The sequence below is a fragment of the Salvelinus sp. IW2-2015 genome, unplaced genomic scaffold, assembly GCF_002910315.2.
Source record: "Salvelinus sp. IW2-2015 unplaced genomic scaffold, ASM291031v2 Un_scaffold2320, whole genome shotgun sequence".
Taxonomy (NCBI): domain Eukaryota; kingdom Metazoa; phylum Chordata; class Actinopteri; order Salmoniformes; family Salmonidae; genus Salvelinus; species Salvelinus sp. IW2-2015.
Window position 1 is genome coordinate 78,510 of NW_019943645.1, and position 15,494 is coordinate 94,003.

The 15,494-nt window shown below is 42.8% G+C and overlaps 1 pseudogene; it reads left to right on the forward strand.

Moving 5' to 3' along the window:
- Nucleotides 1-929, forward strand: part of LOC112073617 (plasma membrane calcium-transporting ATPase 2-like) — a 77,195-nt pseudogene extending 76,266 nt beyond the window's left edge.
- The last annotated feature ends 14,565 nt before the right edge of the window (nucleotides 930-15,494 follow it).

The following is a 15,494-nucleotide window of genomic DNA, read 5'->3' on the forward strand; positions in this document are numbered from 1 at the left end:
GAGTATCCTTCACAAGGTACCTCATTTATCCCCCCCCCCCCCCCCCACACACACACAAAAAAACCTGGTAATTCGTCCTGTATGTTTAACATTATGTTTTCCTCATCCATTCACAGTCTCAATGGATGTCCTTACCCATCCTTGTCCAGTATGGTCCGTTTCTCTGAACTCTTTTCCTCCTACGTTACTGATTTAACACCAGACTTCTGTACTTGCATGTGTTTTTTAAATGTTTTATTTTATTTCTCCTTTTTTTTATTAACGTGTCTTATCTCTTTATAGGTATATCGCACATTGGATCCTAACGTATACATATATATGACTGTTGCCTTTATCTTTGTGTATTTTAGTTTGTTTTTTTAAACTTCCCCAGTGTAATGTTGATCCAAAATTGAGTGAGTTGTGTACTGTACTGTATAGTTTTGTGCAAGCAGACCACAGACTGCAGTGTTCTGCTCTCTTCCTCTCCTCCTCGCTCTCTATCTTGTCCATTCTGTCTATTCAGAGGCTTCTCTTATCACTTCCTGCTCAGCTGACTATCTTTCTTGCCAGTTTCTTATTTGTCTCTCATGTGTCCCCCCCCCCCCCCCCTTCCCCACACACAGATTCGCTCGTGAAACGCATTTCGTAGCTCTCTCTACGAAGGCCTTGAGAAACCAGACTCCAGACCGTCCATCCATAACTTCATGGACCCAACCAGAAGTTTAGGATAGAGGACTCCACTCCCCACATCCCCCTGATTGATGACACTGACTTAGAGGAGGACCATCGCTGAGGAAGACCCCCCAGGCAGGCAGCCAGCCCCAGTCCCCAACAAGAACAACAATGCCGTCGACAGCGGCATCAAACCTCACCGCTCACCGCGCACGACACCACCAGTAAGTCAGCTGCATCGTCCAGCCCATCCAGCCCACTGCACAGTCTGGAGACCTCCCTCTATGCTCAGCCTGCTAGGCCTGCAGCTGGCTGGTTGGAGACCTCTCTCTTAGTGGCCTGCAGCTGGCTGGTGGAGACCTCTCTCTAGTGGCCTGCAGCTGGCTGGTGGAGACCTCTCTCTAGTGGCCTGCAGCTGGCTGGTGGAGACTCTCTCTAGTGGCCTGCAGCTGGTGCTGGTGGAGACCTCTCTCTAGTGGCCTCAGGCTGGCTGGTGGAGACCTCTCTCTAGTGGCCTGGCAGCTGGCTTGGTGGAACCTTCTCTCTAGTCGCCTGCAGCTGGCTGGTGGGAACCTCTGCAGGCTTTTATCTCTCTCTTTAAACCTAACCCTACTCCACAATAACAATGACTATATCTAAACCTAACCTTACTCCACAATAACAATGACTATATCTAAACCTAACCTTACTCCAAAATAACAATGACTATATTGATAATAGTTTTTGAATTACATAAAAACATTTTTATCGCTCCTGCATGAATGTACATTACCCAACGTTTTTTATTTTCAATTTTGTTTTCAAAACATTTTTGAATGATTTGATTGGGTGGGAAGTGCTGTGGACTGCTACTTTAAAGACAGCTTATCCGATCCCCCGGTCTGTGAGTTCCCTGTGTGGCATGTGCTTACGTGTAAAGATGTATTTATTTCATAAATGAGATCAAGTTTTGTTAGGGCTCAACAGTAGATTTACACCTATTGGAAAAGAGGAACCGATAATAAATAGCATTTCTTAAAGATAATATATATAAATATAATATAATATAAATATATATAATATAATATATAATATAAATATACGTAAAGAGTTTATCTTTGTTTGTTGGCATGTCGCCTTGTTTCTTCTTTAAATGGTTCTAACTATTTTAACTTATTTATGTCCTAAAGAGAATGTCATTTGTTTACAACACCTGTAGATACCTCCTGTTTTAAACCATTCAGCAGATGTAGTTGAGGAATCTCAACTCAAGTTGCTTTGAGTTCTGCTCGTTGGTGTTTATAACATACTGTGTACTGAACTTGCCTGCTATCTTGTCAAATATTGTAGATAATTTTAGAGGATAACAAAAGAAAACCAAAATATAACGGTATATATATATATATATTCATGTTGCATTGTATTATTATGTGATTGTTAGGAGGAACTCTGAACGGCTTCCTTCGTTTCCACACGAAGATCTGAATAAGACGAAAGCTTTATTTCTTTAATTACTATTTCTCTTATTTTTGTTATTTTCGTTCAAAAGCTTAAAATGTAACTGGAGTTGAGACTGAGAGGGTGAACAGGCCTTCTATAACAGACATGTCTTCTATATAAAAATCTGCTTGTTTTAAGGAAAATGTTTTCACTTTTGTGTGACTGTGAAAGACTGCAATGGATTTATATTAGAAATTGCAAACTAAGTTATATTTGGCTTATATGTATGGAAAAATCTAAAAGTTGTTTTAAAAAATCTTGTGATATRTTGTGTTGATTATTTTATTTATTTMTTGATTTCTTGTTTTCCTTCAAAAAGAAAGAAACACACATCCAAAATGGTTGGAATTTTTAACAAAAAAACAACAACAATTAAAACGGAATGATGCTTTGACTCTTTTTTAAAAACGTGAACAAAATAACCAGAAAGAAGAAGTTCTGGGTGAAGTTCTGGGTGAACCTCTCTGTACTGTTACTTGTGTTTCTGAGTGTTTTAACCCAGCTTGTCTTCCTGCCTTCCACCAAGTATACTCTAGCATCTTAAAAGTATTCACTAGTTGTTAGAACTATTTATTGTTATTTTAAAAAAGGAGGAAATGGAGAGGACAACAGAGGGACAAAAGCAGGAAGAGACACATAACTTACTATCCATCAAAAAGGCATTGAGATGTTGATAATAGCGTCCCAGACCAAATCTATTGTTATATTTCTATACGTAATATTGGAGTCATTGAAAAGCATGATGTAATAAGCAAGTTGAACCAGTCCAATTGTTCTACTCTGAATAATTATATCTTGACCTGATTTCTCTTTTCCTTCCTGTGTATTTTATTATTCAACACGTTCCTGCCGTCAGATCAGGAGAGAGTGCACAAAAGTTAACGTGGACCTAAGTTAACGCGGGCCTATTGAACAAGGACCATTTAAAAAAACATGTTTTTTAAAACATTTTTAATTCAGAAATGTTTATCTTGACTTATAAATTTGCTTGAAAAAAAAACACTTTTCTTTCGTCGTTTTTTTAATTTTTTAAACCTTGATGTTTTTCTGTAAAACAATTTACATCAAAAGAACTTCAGCCCACATTCAGCATTCTCCCATCTGTACATTCAGTCTATACATTCAGCTCTAGGATGACGCAACAGTGATCAGTAGAGGTCTCTATGTACAGAGAGAAATGTATTCTAAGGGGATACCATCAGTCCATCCGTTCAGGCTAGTGGGCTGAGTTCCACTAAACACTACTAAATAACTCTATACCAGACGGCATTACCAATCAGGGATTGTGTTCATGATTTGTTTTCGAGTGCTGATCTAGGATCAGATCCTACAGGGGGGATCAGATCCTACAGGGGGGATCAGATCCTACAGGGGGGATCAATCCTAACAAGGAGGGGACGTGAATTCTATAGGGGGCGGACACTGAAGTCCTAGCAGGGGCGGACTGATTCTACCAGGGGGGGGACTGACCTATCCTACAAGGGGGGGATGATTCCTACAGGGGGGACCTGATTCTATATGGGGCGGACCTGATCCTACAGGGGGGGGACCTGAATCCTACAGGGGGGACCTGATCCTTACAGGCGGGGACCTGGATTCTACAGGGGGGGACCTGATCCTACAGGGGGGGGACCTGACTACACGGGGGGACCTGATTCTAGAGCACAGGGGGGGACCTGATTGCTACATGGGGGGGGGACCTGATCCTACAGGGGGGCGGGGGCCTGATCCTAATACGGGGGGGGGCTGATCCTACAGGGGTGGGACCTGATCCTACCTAGGGGGGCACCTGATTCCGACCGGGGGGACCTGATCCTCACGGGGGGACCTGATCTCCTACAGAGGGACCTGATCCTAGATCAGCACTCCTACTTTTTGTTGTTAACCCTTTATTTAACCAGGAAAAGCCCAATGATCGAACCAGAGTCTCTTCTTCAAGAGTAGACCTGGCCAAGAAGGCAGAAAACAATCAATCATTACAGAACTACAACATACAACAATCAATACATTTACAGAACGACCCACATACAAACAATCAATACATTACAGAACTACCACATACAACAATAGTACAATCGATCTAGCCAAAAAAAAAGATTTACACACTCCTCCATCACTCTGAGACACTTATGATGGATACGCGCCTCGATCCCAACCAGGCAACAAGCGTCTCAGAGTAGGAGTTCTGATCTAGGATCAGGTTTTGCCTTTTAGATCATAATGGAATACGATTAACATAGGGACATGGGGGACCTGATCCTACCATCAGTATAATGTACTCCGTACTGCTGAGATGTTTTTGTGAATTTTGTCCCAGATCTTAGTCCTACATACAGCTTTGTTGGTCAAAACACAACCATGCTCACAGTATCTCCAAGGCTGTTGGTCAACACCACACCATGCTTCCACAGTATCGCCAAGCTGTTGGTCACACACCAACACATGCTTCACAGTATCTCGCAAGCTGTTGGTCAAAACCACACCATGCTTCACAGTATCTTCAAGCTGTTTGGTCAACCAAACCATGCTTCACAGTATCTCCAAGCTGTTTGGATCAAACACACGACCTGCTTCACAGTATCGTCCAAGCTGTTGGTCAAACACCACTACGTATTGCTTTCACGAGTATCTCCAGCGTGTTGGTCAACCACAACCATGCTTCACAGTATCTCCAAGCTGTTTGGTCAAACCACACATGCTTCACAGTATCTTCAAGCTGTTGTCAAACCACACCAATGCTTCAGCAGTATCTCAGCCTGTGGTACAAGTCAATGCTTCACAGTATCTTCAAGCTGTTGGTCAAATCACACCCATGCTTCACAGTATCTCCAAGCTGTTGGTCAAACCACACCAGAGTCTCCTCCACAGTATCTCCAAGCTGTTTGTCAAACCACACCATGCTTCACAGTATCTCCAAGGCTGTTGGTCAACACACACCAATGCTTCACAGTATCTCCAAGCTGTTTGGTCAACCAACACCGATGCTTCACAGTATCTCCAAGGCTGTTGGCAAACCACACCATGCTTCACAGTATCTTTCAAGCTGTTGGTCAAATCACACCATGCTCACAGTATCTTCCAAGCTGTTGGTCAACAGACAACAGTGCTTCACAATATCGCTTCAAAGCTGTTGGATCAATATAACACCATGCTTAGTATCTCCAAGTTGTTGTCAAACCACACATGCTTCACAGTATCTCCAAGCTGTGGTCAAACCACACCATGCTTCACAGTAATCTCCAAGCTGTTGGTCAAACACACCTGCTTCACAGTATCTTCAAGCTGTTGGTGCAAACACACTTGCTATCACAGTACCTAACTGTTGGCAAATCAGACCGATGCTTCACAGTATCTCCAAGCTGTTGTCAAACCACACCATGCTGTCTACAGATCTCCAAGCCTGTTGGTCAAACACACCATGCTTCACAGTATCTCCAAGCTGTTGGGTCAAACCATACCATGCTGTCACAGTATCGTTCAAGCTGTTGGTCAAATCACACCATGCTTCACAGTAATCTCCATAGCTGTTGGTCAACCACACCGATGCGCTTCCAGCAGTATCTTCAAAGCTGTTGGTCAAACCACACCATTGCTGTCACAGTATCTTCAAGCTGTGGTCAATACCACACCATGCTTTCCACAGTGATCTCCAAGCTGTTGGTCAAATCACACCATGCTTCACAGTATCTTCCAAGCTGTTGGTCAAACCCACCATGCTGTCACAGTATTCTCAAGCTGTTGGTCAAATCCAACACCATGCTCACAGTATCTCCACGCTGTTGGTCAAGACCACACCATGCTTCAACAGTATCTTCCAAGCTGTTGGTCAAATCACACATGCTTCACAGTAATCCTCCAATCTGACACCATGCCTTCACATCAATCTCCAAACCACACCAATGCTTCACAGTACTCCAAGCTGTTGGTCAAATCACACCATGCTTCCACAGTATTCTCCAAGCTGTTGGTCAAAACACAGCATGCTTCACACAGTTATCTCCAAGCTGTTGGTCAAATCCCACCCATGCTTACAGTATCTCCAAGCTGTTGGTCGATAACCATTGCTTCTCACAGTATCTCAAGCTGTTGGGTCAAATCACACCATGCTTCACAGTATCTGCAAGCTGTTGGTCAAATCACACATGCTACACAGTATCTCAAGCTGTTGGTCAAATCACACCATGCGTTCACAGTATCTTCAAGCTGTTGGTCAACCACACAAATGCTTCACAGTATTCTCACGCTGTTGGTCAAACCACACCAGCTTCACAGTATCTTCAAGCTGTGGTCAAACCACACCATGCTTCACAGTATCTCCAAGCTGTTTGGTCAAACCACACCACATCTTCTCACAGTATCTCTCAGGACCCTGTTGGTCAAAATCACACCTATGCTTCACAGTATCTCAAGCTGTTGGTCAAACCACACGGCATGCTTCCACAGTTACTCCAAGCTGTTTGTCCAAACCACACCATGCTTCACAGTATCTTCCAAGCTGCTGTTTGTCAAACACACCATGCTTCACAGTATCTTCAAGCTGTTTGTCCAAACCACACCATGCTCACAGTATCTCAAGCTGTTGTCAAACCACACCATGCTTCAACAGTATGCTCTCAAGCTGTTGGTCAAACCACACCATGCTGTCACAGTATCTTCAGCTGTTGGTCAAACCACACCATCTTCACAGTATCTTCAAGCTGTTGGTCAAATCACATAACATGCTTCACAGTATCCTCCAAGCTGTTGTTGTCAAACCACACCATGTTCACAGTATCTCCAAGCTGTTGGTCAAACCACACCATGCTTCAACAGTATCTTCAAAGCTGTTGGTCAAATCACACACCATGCTTCACAGTATCTCCAAGCTGTTTGGTCAACCACACCATGCTTCACTAGTATCTCCAAGCTGTTGGTCCAAACACACATGCTTCCACAGTATCTCAAGCTGTTGGTCAAACCACACCATGCTTCACAGTATCTTCAAGCTGTTGTCAAATCCACACCATGGCTTTCACAGTATCTTCAAGCTGTTGGTCAAACCACACCCTGCTTCCAGTATCTTCAAGCTGCTTGGTCAAACCAACGCATGCTTCACAAGTATCTTCAAGCTGGTGGTCAAACCACACCATGCTCACAGTATTCTCAAGCTGTTTGTCAAATCACCGCCATGCTGTCACAGTAAATCTCAAGCTTGTGGTCAATCACACCATGCTCACAGTATCTTCAAGCTGTTGGTTCAAATCACACCATGCTTCACAGTATCCTCCAACGCTGTTTGGTCAAACACACCATGCTATCAACAGTATCTCCAAGCTGTTTTGGTCAATCACCATGCTTCACAGTATCTCCAAGCTGGTGTTGGTCAAACCACACCTATGCTTCACAGTATCTCAAGCTGTTGGTCAAATCACACCATGCCTTCACAGTGATCTTCAAGGCTGTTAGTCCAATCACACTGCACAAGCCAGTGCTTTCAGCAACTGCTACCATTCTCCAAGCTGTTGTCAAATCTACATCCATGCTCGGGCTAACCCAGTTCCCAACTGCTGTAACAACTAGTATTGCTAATCACCTACGTAATCTATAGATCCTTTATTGATCAGCAACACCATAGACAACCTTTGTAAAATGCAAGTGAATTGCCAGGGTGGATTGATCGTCATCCTATTGCTGTTTTGATCCATTATACCTATTAATGTAATATTGGCACTCAAGACTGCTGCTAATGTAATCTTGCAAATCGTCATTGTTGTTACCCCCACCCTCATGCTCTCACGGTAAGCATGTTCTGCCAAGTGTTCGTTTACAACCACACATCTTGGAAGTAATTTTCTAGCTCGATGGATAGTTATGCACGACGATCTGCTTCGCTTAACACCATCCAACTGTCGACAACAGTATTGAAACTGACTAATAATAATGATTATCCTAATTGATTATGATGCTTCTATTGCATATATTTCACCTCTATGTAGTGCTACTTAGCAGCATCAGTTATGTAAATGCCAACGGTGAATGTGGCTCACAGGATGCTCTGTATCTCTGTCATCCTACCTTTCTTGTGTTTTATGATTACAGTTTATTTTATCTCTATAATAATTGTAAATAAAGAATCCTTCTGGCTAATTTAACTACTATGCAAAACGTCATTCTGATTGTTCCCCGCCCCCCCCCCCTGAGTGTGTTCCTGGAATGTTTGTGATTAGTTAAAAAAACGGGAGTGAATTATTTTCTAGCTCGATGAAAGTTATGAACTGAGCCTCTTGTTGCTGCTTGACTGTCCCATTAACCACGACTCCAAGACAGGAGCAAGAAAAATAATTTAATAATATCCAGAGCAGCGTGAACAGAAGAATGGTGTTATGACCCGTGTCATGTGATGTCTGTGCTGTGTGGTGATTGGTTCTCAGAATGGTGTTGTGACCCATGTCATGTGGATCTGTGGCTGTGTGGTGATTGGTTCTCAGAATGGTGTTGTGACCATGTCATGTGGCATCTGTGCTGTGTGGTGATTGGTTTCTCAGAATGGTGTTGTGACCCATGTCATGTGGTCATCTGTGCTGTGTGGTGATTGGTTCTCAGAATGGTGTTGTGACCCATGTCATGTGGCATCTGTGCTGTGTGGTGATTGGTTCTCAGAAGGTGTTGTGACCCATGTCATGTGCATCTGTGCTGTGTGGTGATTGGTTCTCAGAATGGTGTTGTGACCCATGCCATGTGGATCTGTGGCTGTGTGGTGATTGGTTCTCAGAATGGTGTTGGTACCCATGTCATGTGGCATCTGTGCTGTGTGGTGATTGGTTCTCAGAATGGTGTTGTGACCCATGTCATGTGGTATCTGTGCTGCTGGTGGTGGATTGGTTCTCTGTTGACCCCATATTGTCTCTGCTATGAGAGATAACAACACTGTTAAACATCAAAACCAGATCAAATTAATTAATTAATTAACAATTATTATTATTAATAATTTAATAATATACATGTTATTATAGTAATAATATAGTACTAAATAGAATAACATTCTTATTTGTATTATCATTTGTATTATTGTTCATCATTATTGATTATTGTTATTATTAAAGGCTATTCCATTGCAGAGCTCTTGACCCTGTTTATGAAGGACCCTGTTTATGAAGGACCCTGTTTATGAAGGACMCTGTTTATGAAGGACACTGTTTATGAAGGACACTGTTTATGAAGGACMCTGTTTATGAGGGACMCTGTTTATGAAGGACMCTGTTTATGAAGGACCATGTTTATGAAGGACACTGTTTATGAAGGACCCAATGACCACTCAGTTCCTTGGCTGAGAACCAGCCAGAATGTCTCTACGGCCCTTCAGCAAGCTGGGCTTCATGGGAGAGTGGCCAGAAAAAGGCACTTATTAACAGCACGCCTGGAGTTTGCAAAAAGGCACGTGAAAGATTCTTTAGTCCGATGAGACAAACATTTAACTCTTTGGGCCTGAGTGCAAAGAACGATATCTGGAGAAAACCAGGCACAGCTCATCACCCATCTAACACCATCCCTACCTTTTCCAGCGGCAGGGACTGGGAGACTGGTAAGGATAGAGGGAACAATGAATGGAGCCAAATACAGGCAAATCCTTAAATAGAACCTGCTTCAGAGTGCAAACGACCTTAGACTGGGGGGGCGAAGATTTACGTTCCGACAGGACAATGACCCCGAGCAGACAGCCAAAGCAACGCTGGAATGGCTTCAGAACAAGGATGTGAAAGTCCTTGAGTGGCCCGACCAAAGCCCAGACTTGTAGATTGCGGTTCACCGCCACTCCTCATCTAATGTAAGACTTTCAGAAAATCTGCAAGCCCAAGACGACTCAAACCTGTAATAACCGCCAAAGGTGCTTCTACAAAATATTAACTAAGGGGTGTGAATACTTATGTAAATGAGATTTGAAAAATGTTCATGTTTAATAAATTTGCTAAAGACATGTCTTCACGTCATTATGGGGGTATTGTGTGTAGATGGGTGAGGGATAAACATATATTAAATACATTTTGAACTCAGGTTGTTCAACAAAATGTGGAATTAAGTCAAGGGGTGTGAATAGTTTCTGAAGGTACTGTAACTATATCCTCCTCACCATTATCATCATATAACTATAACCTCCTCACCATTATCATCATATAACTATAATGTCCTAAACATTATCATCATGTAACTACAACGTCCTCACCATTATCATCATATAACTATAACCTCCTCACCATTACCATCATATAACTATAACCTCCTCACCATTACCATCATATAACCTATAACGTCCTCTCTCACCATTACCTCATAATAACTATAACCGGCCTCACCGATTTACCACATTGTAACTAATAACCTCCTACCATTATTCATAATAACTATAACCTCCTCACCATTATCATCATATAACTATAACCTCCTCACCATTACATCATATAACTATAACCTCGCTCCTCACCATTATCATCATGTAATTATAACCTCCTCACCATTACCATCATATAACTATAACCTCCTCACCATTATCATCATGTAACTATAACCTCCTCCTCACAGTATTCATCATATAACTATAACCTCCTCACCATTTCATCATTATAACTATAACCTCCTCACCATTACCATCATGATAACTATAACTCCTCACCATTACATCATGTAACTATAACCTCCTTCCTCACCATTATCATCATGTAACTATAACCTCCTCACCATTATCATCATGTAACTATAACCTCCTCACCATTTACATCATATAACTATAACCCCTCCTCCACCATTATCCATCATGTAACTATAACCCCTCCTCACCATTATCATCATGTAACTATAACCTCTCCTCACCATTACATCATATAACTATAACCTCCTCCACCATTACCATCATGTAACTTATAACCTCCTCCTCACCATTATCATCATGTAACTATAACCTCCTCACCATTATCATCATGTAACTATAACCTCCTCACCATTATCATCATATAACTATAACCTCCTCACCATTATCATCATGTAACTTAACCTCCTCACCAATTATCATCATGTAATATAACCTCTCTCACCATTACCTCATATAACATAAACCTCCTCACCATTTATCATCATTAACTATAACCTCCTCTCACCATTACCAATCATATAACTATAACCTCCTCACCATTACATCAATAACTAATAACCTCTCACCATTTACCATCATTACTATAACCTCCTCACCATTACCAATCATGTAACTATAAACCTCTCCTCACCATTATCATCATATAACTAACTCCTCTCACCATTATCATCATATAACTATAACCTCCTCACCATTAATCATCACTATAACTATAACCTCCTCCTCACCATTATCATCATGTAATTATAACCTCCTCACCATTACCATCATATAACTATAAACCTACTCTCACACATTACATCATGTAACTATAACCTCCTCCCTCACACAATTATCATCATATAACTATAACCTCCTCACCATCTATCTCATGTAACTATAACCTCCTCACCATTACCATCATGTAACTATAACCTCCTCCTCACCATTATCATCATGTAACTATAACCTCCTCCACCATTATCATCATGTAACTATAACCTCCTCACCATTATCCATCATATAACTATAACCTCCTCACCATTATCATCATGTAACTATAACCTCCTCACCATTATCATCATGTAACTATAACCTCCTCACCATTACCATCATATAACTATAACCTCCTCCTCACCATTACCATCATGTAACTATAACCTCCTCCTCACCATTATCATCATGTAACTATAACCTCCTCCTCACCATTATCATCATGTAACTATAACCTCCTCACCATTACCATCATATAACTATAACCTCCTCCTCACCATTAATCAATCATGTAAACTATAACCCTCCTCATCACCATTATCATCATGTAACTATAACCTCCTCCTCACCATTATCATCATAGAACTATAAGCTCCTCCTCACCATTCCTGGTGGTGTTCCGTTGACAGAGTGTTCCAGGTGATTCCGTGGACAGAGTGTTCCAGGTAATTCCGTGGACAGAGTGTTCCAGGTGATTCCGTGACAGAGTTCCGGTAGTGCACATTCCAGGAGATTCCGTGCAAGTGTTCAGGTAATTCCGTGGACAGAGTGTTCCAGGTGATTCCGTGGACAGAGTGTTCCAGGAGATTCCGTGGACAGATGTTCCAGGTGTTTCCGTGGACAGAGTATTCCAGGTGATTCCGTGGACAGAGTGTTCCAGGGTGATTCCGTGGACAGATGTTCCAGGAGATTCCGTGGACAGAGTGTTCCAGGTGTTTCCGTGGACAGAGTGTTTCCAGGTCATTCCGTGGGACAGGAGTGTTCCAGGTGAGTTCCGTGGTTCAGAGTGTTCCAGGTGATTCCGTGGACAGAGTGTTCCAGGAGATTCCGTGGACAGTGTTCCAGGTGATTTCCGTGACAGAGTGTTTCCAGGTGTCGTTCCGTGGAGAGAGTGTTCCAGGTGATTCCGTGGACAGAGTGTTCCAGGGTGATTCCCGTGGACAGAGTGTTCCAGGTGATTCCGTGGACAGAGTGTTCCAGGTGAAATCCGTGGGACAGGAGTTTCCAGGTGATTCCTAGTGGACAGAGTGTTCCAGGTGATTCCGTGGACAGAGTGTTCCAGGTGAATCCGTGGACAGAGTGTTCCAGGTGATTCCGTGGACAGAGTGTTCCAGGTGATTCCGTGGTCAGAGTGTTCCAGGTGATTCCGTGGTCAGAGTGTTCCAGGTGATTCCGTGGTCAGAGTGTTCCAGGTGATTCCGTGGACAGAGTRGAGATTTTTAGAGGATAGTATGACAGTAGCTGTCATTAGGCAGTGTTGCCAGATTTTGAATCACCTTGCTGCAGAAGCTGAATCAAAAATCCCACCAAAACTATCAAGAGTAGCCAAATTGCTCAATCTGGCCACCACTAGACAAAGGCCCTGTCGTTCCAATGCCTTTACTTGCCACCAGAGGGTGCTCTCTGATAAGATATTTAAAACATTTTGGAAAAGATAATGAATATTATATACTCTTGAGTATACCAAATATTCCTGTGGAACGCTTGRCACAAGGTGCTGGCCAATGTTGATTCCAATACAACCCACAGGTGTGTCAAGATGGACAAGTTGGTCAAGGTGGACCATTCTTGATACAGACAGGAAACTGTTGACTGTAAAAAACAACATAGTTGCAGTTCTTGACTCAAACCGGTGCGCCTGACACCTACTACCACACCCTGTGCAACGGCACTTAAATCTGTTGTCTTGCCCCATTCACCCTCTGAATGGCACACATACACAATCCATGTCTCAATTGTCTCAAGGCTTAAAAATCCTTCTTTAACCCGTCTCCTCCCCTTCATCTACACTGATTTGAAGTGGATTTAACAGGTGACATCAATAATGGATCATAGCTGATCACCTGGTTTTCAACTGGACAGTCGATGTCACTGCAAGAGCAGRTGTTCTTAATGGTTTGTGCATATACCTAATTATAAACTGGGTAATTCGRGTCCTGAATGCTGATTGGGTGAAAGCTGTGGTATATCAGACGGTATACCAAAGGTATGATAAAACATGTATTTTTACTACTCGAATTACGTTGGTAACCCGTTTTATATTAACAATAAAGGCACTTCTGGGGTTCATGGTATATGGCCAATATACCACAGCTAAGGGCTGTGTCCAGGAACTCCTCGTTGCGTCGTCGATTAGAACAGCCTTTAGACGTGCTATATTGGTAATTTACCACAACCCCTCGGGCCTTATTGCTTACCGTAAATATACCTGTATATGTACCTGAGAAGAAGAAGGACATGACAGAGTAAAGGGATACTCCTGGTTTAGAATATGACTGGAGAAAACTACCGAAATGGAAAAGGGGGGAAAATTCCTCTTAGACAAGACATTTTTCACAAATCATTTATAAGCACAAACATTCTCTATAAAAAAACACTCAAACTCAACTCTGGACCTCTAGGTGAATACCCCTGTTATAGATCAACTATGGACCTCTAGGTGAATACCCCTGTTATAGATCAACTATGGACCTCTAGGTGAATACCCCTGCTATAGATCAACTCTGGACATCTAGGTGAATACCCCTGTTATAGATCAACTCTGGACCTCTAGGTGAATACCCCTGTTATAGATCAACTCTGGACCTCTAGGCGAATACCCCTGCTATAGATCAACTATGGACCTCTAGGTGAATACCCCTGCTATAGATCAACTATGGACCTCTAGGTGAATACCCCTGCTATAGATCAACTATGGACCTCTAGGAGGCTAGTGAAACGGTTCGTCCAAACAGAGGGAGAGATGGAACCATAGAAATAAACGGATATGAGTGTACAACCATGAGCTCTATCTCCTCTCTTCTATCTGCTCTCTCTCTCTGTCTTCTCTCTCTCTTCTTCTGTCTTCTCTGTCTCCTTCTCTGTTCTCTCTCTCTCTCGTTCTCTGTCTATCTCTATTTCTTCTTTCTCTGTCTGTCTCTCTTCTTCTCTCTCTCTCTGCCTTTCTCTCTCTCTCTCTTCTCTCTGTCTCTCTCTCATCTCTTCTCTCTCTCCTCTCTCTCTCTGTCTGTCTCTCTCCTCTCTCTCTCTCTTCATCTCTTCTCTCTCTCTCTCTCTCTCTCTGCCTGTCTCTCCTCTCTCTCCTCTTCTCTGTCTCTCTCTCTCTCGTTCTCTGTCTATCTCTATTTATCTCTTTCTCTGTCTCTCTCTTTACCAACTCTTTAAAGTCCTGAGGACAGAGCAGGGTAATGTCAAAATCAATCCCTTTGAGAAAGCACAGCAGTGTTGGTGGGTTTTCAAAAGAGCTGTCCGTTACCTCTACCTCCATTCTGCTAAGGGAACGCAGCATTATTCACCAGGCTACAATAAAGAGCCATTCTTCAGGGAAATCAGACAGGCGTATGGACCTGAATTTACTCTGCATTAATGAGAGGGAGGGAGGGAGGGAGGGAGGGAGGGAGGGAGGGAGGGAGGGAGGGAGGGAGGGAGGGAAAGAGGGAGGGAGGGAGGGGGAGGGAGGGAGGGAGGGAGGGAGGGAGGGAGGGGGGGAGGGAGGGAGGGGAGGAGGGAGGGAGGGAGGGATAGTGAGAGAGAGAGAGTCTCTCTCTGTTCACAAACACAAACAGACCCCACAGAGCCCCAGGACAGCAACACAATTAGACCCAACCAAATAATGAGAAAAACAAAAAGATAATTACTTGACATATTGGAGAGATTTTAACAAACAGAGCAAACTAGAATGTTATCTGTCCCTAAACAGAAAGTACACAGTGGCAGAACACCTGACCACTGTGACTGACCCAAACTTAAGGAAAGCTTTGACTAT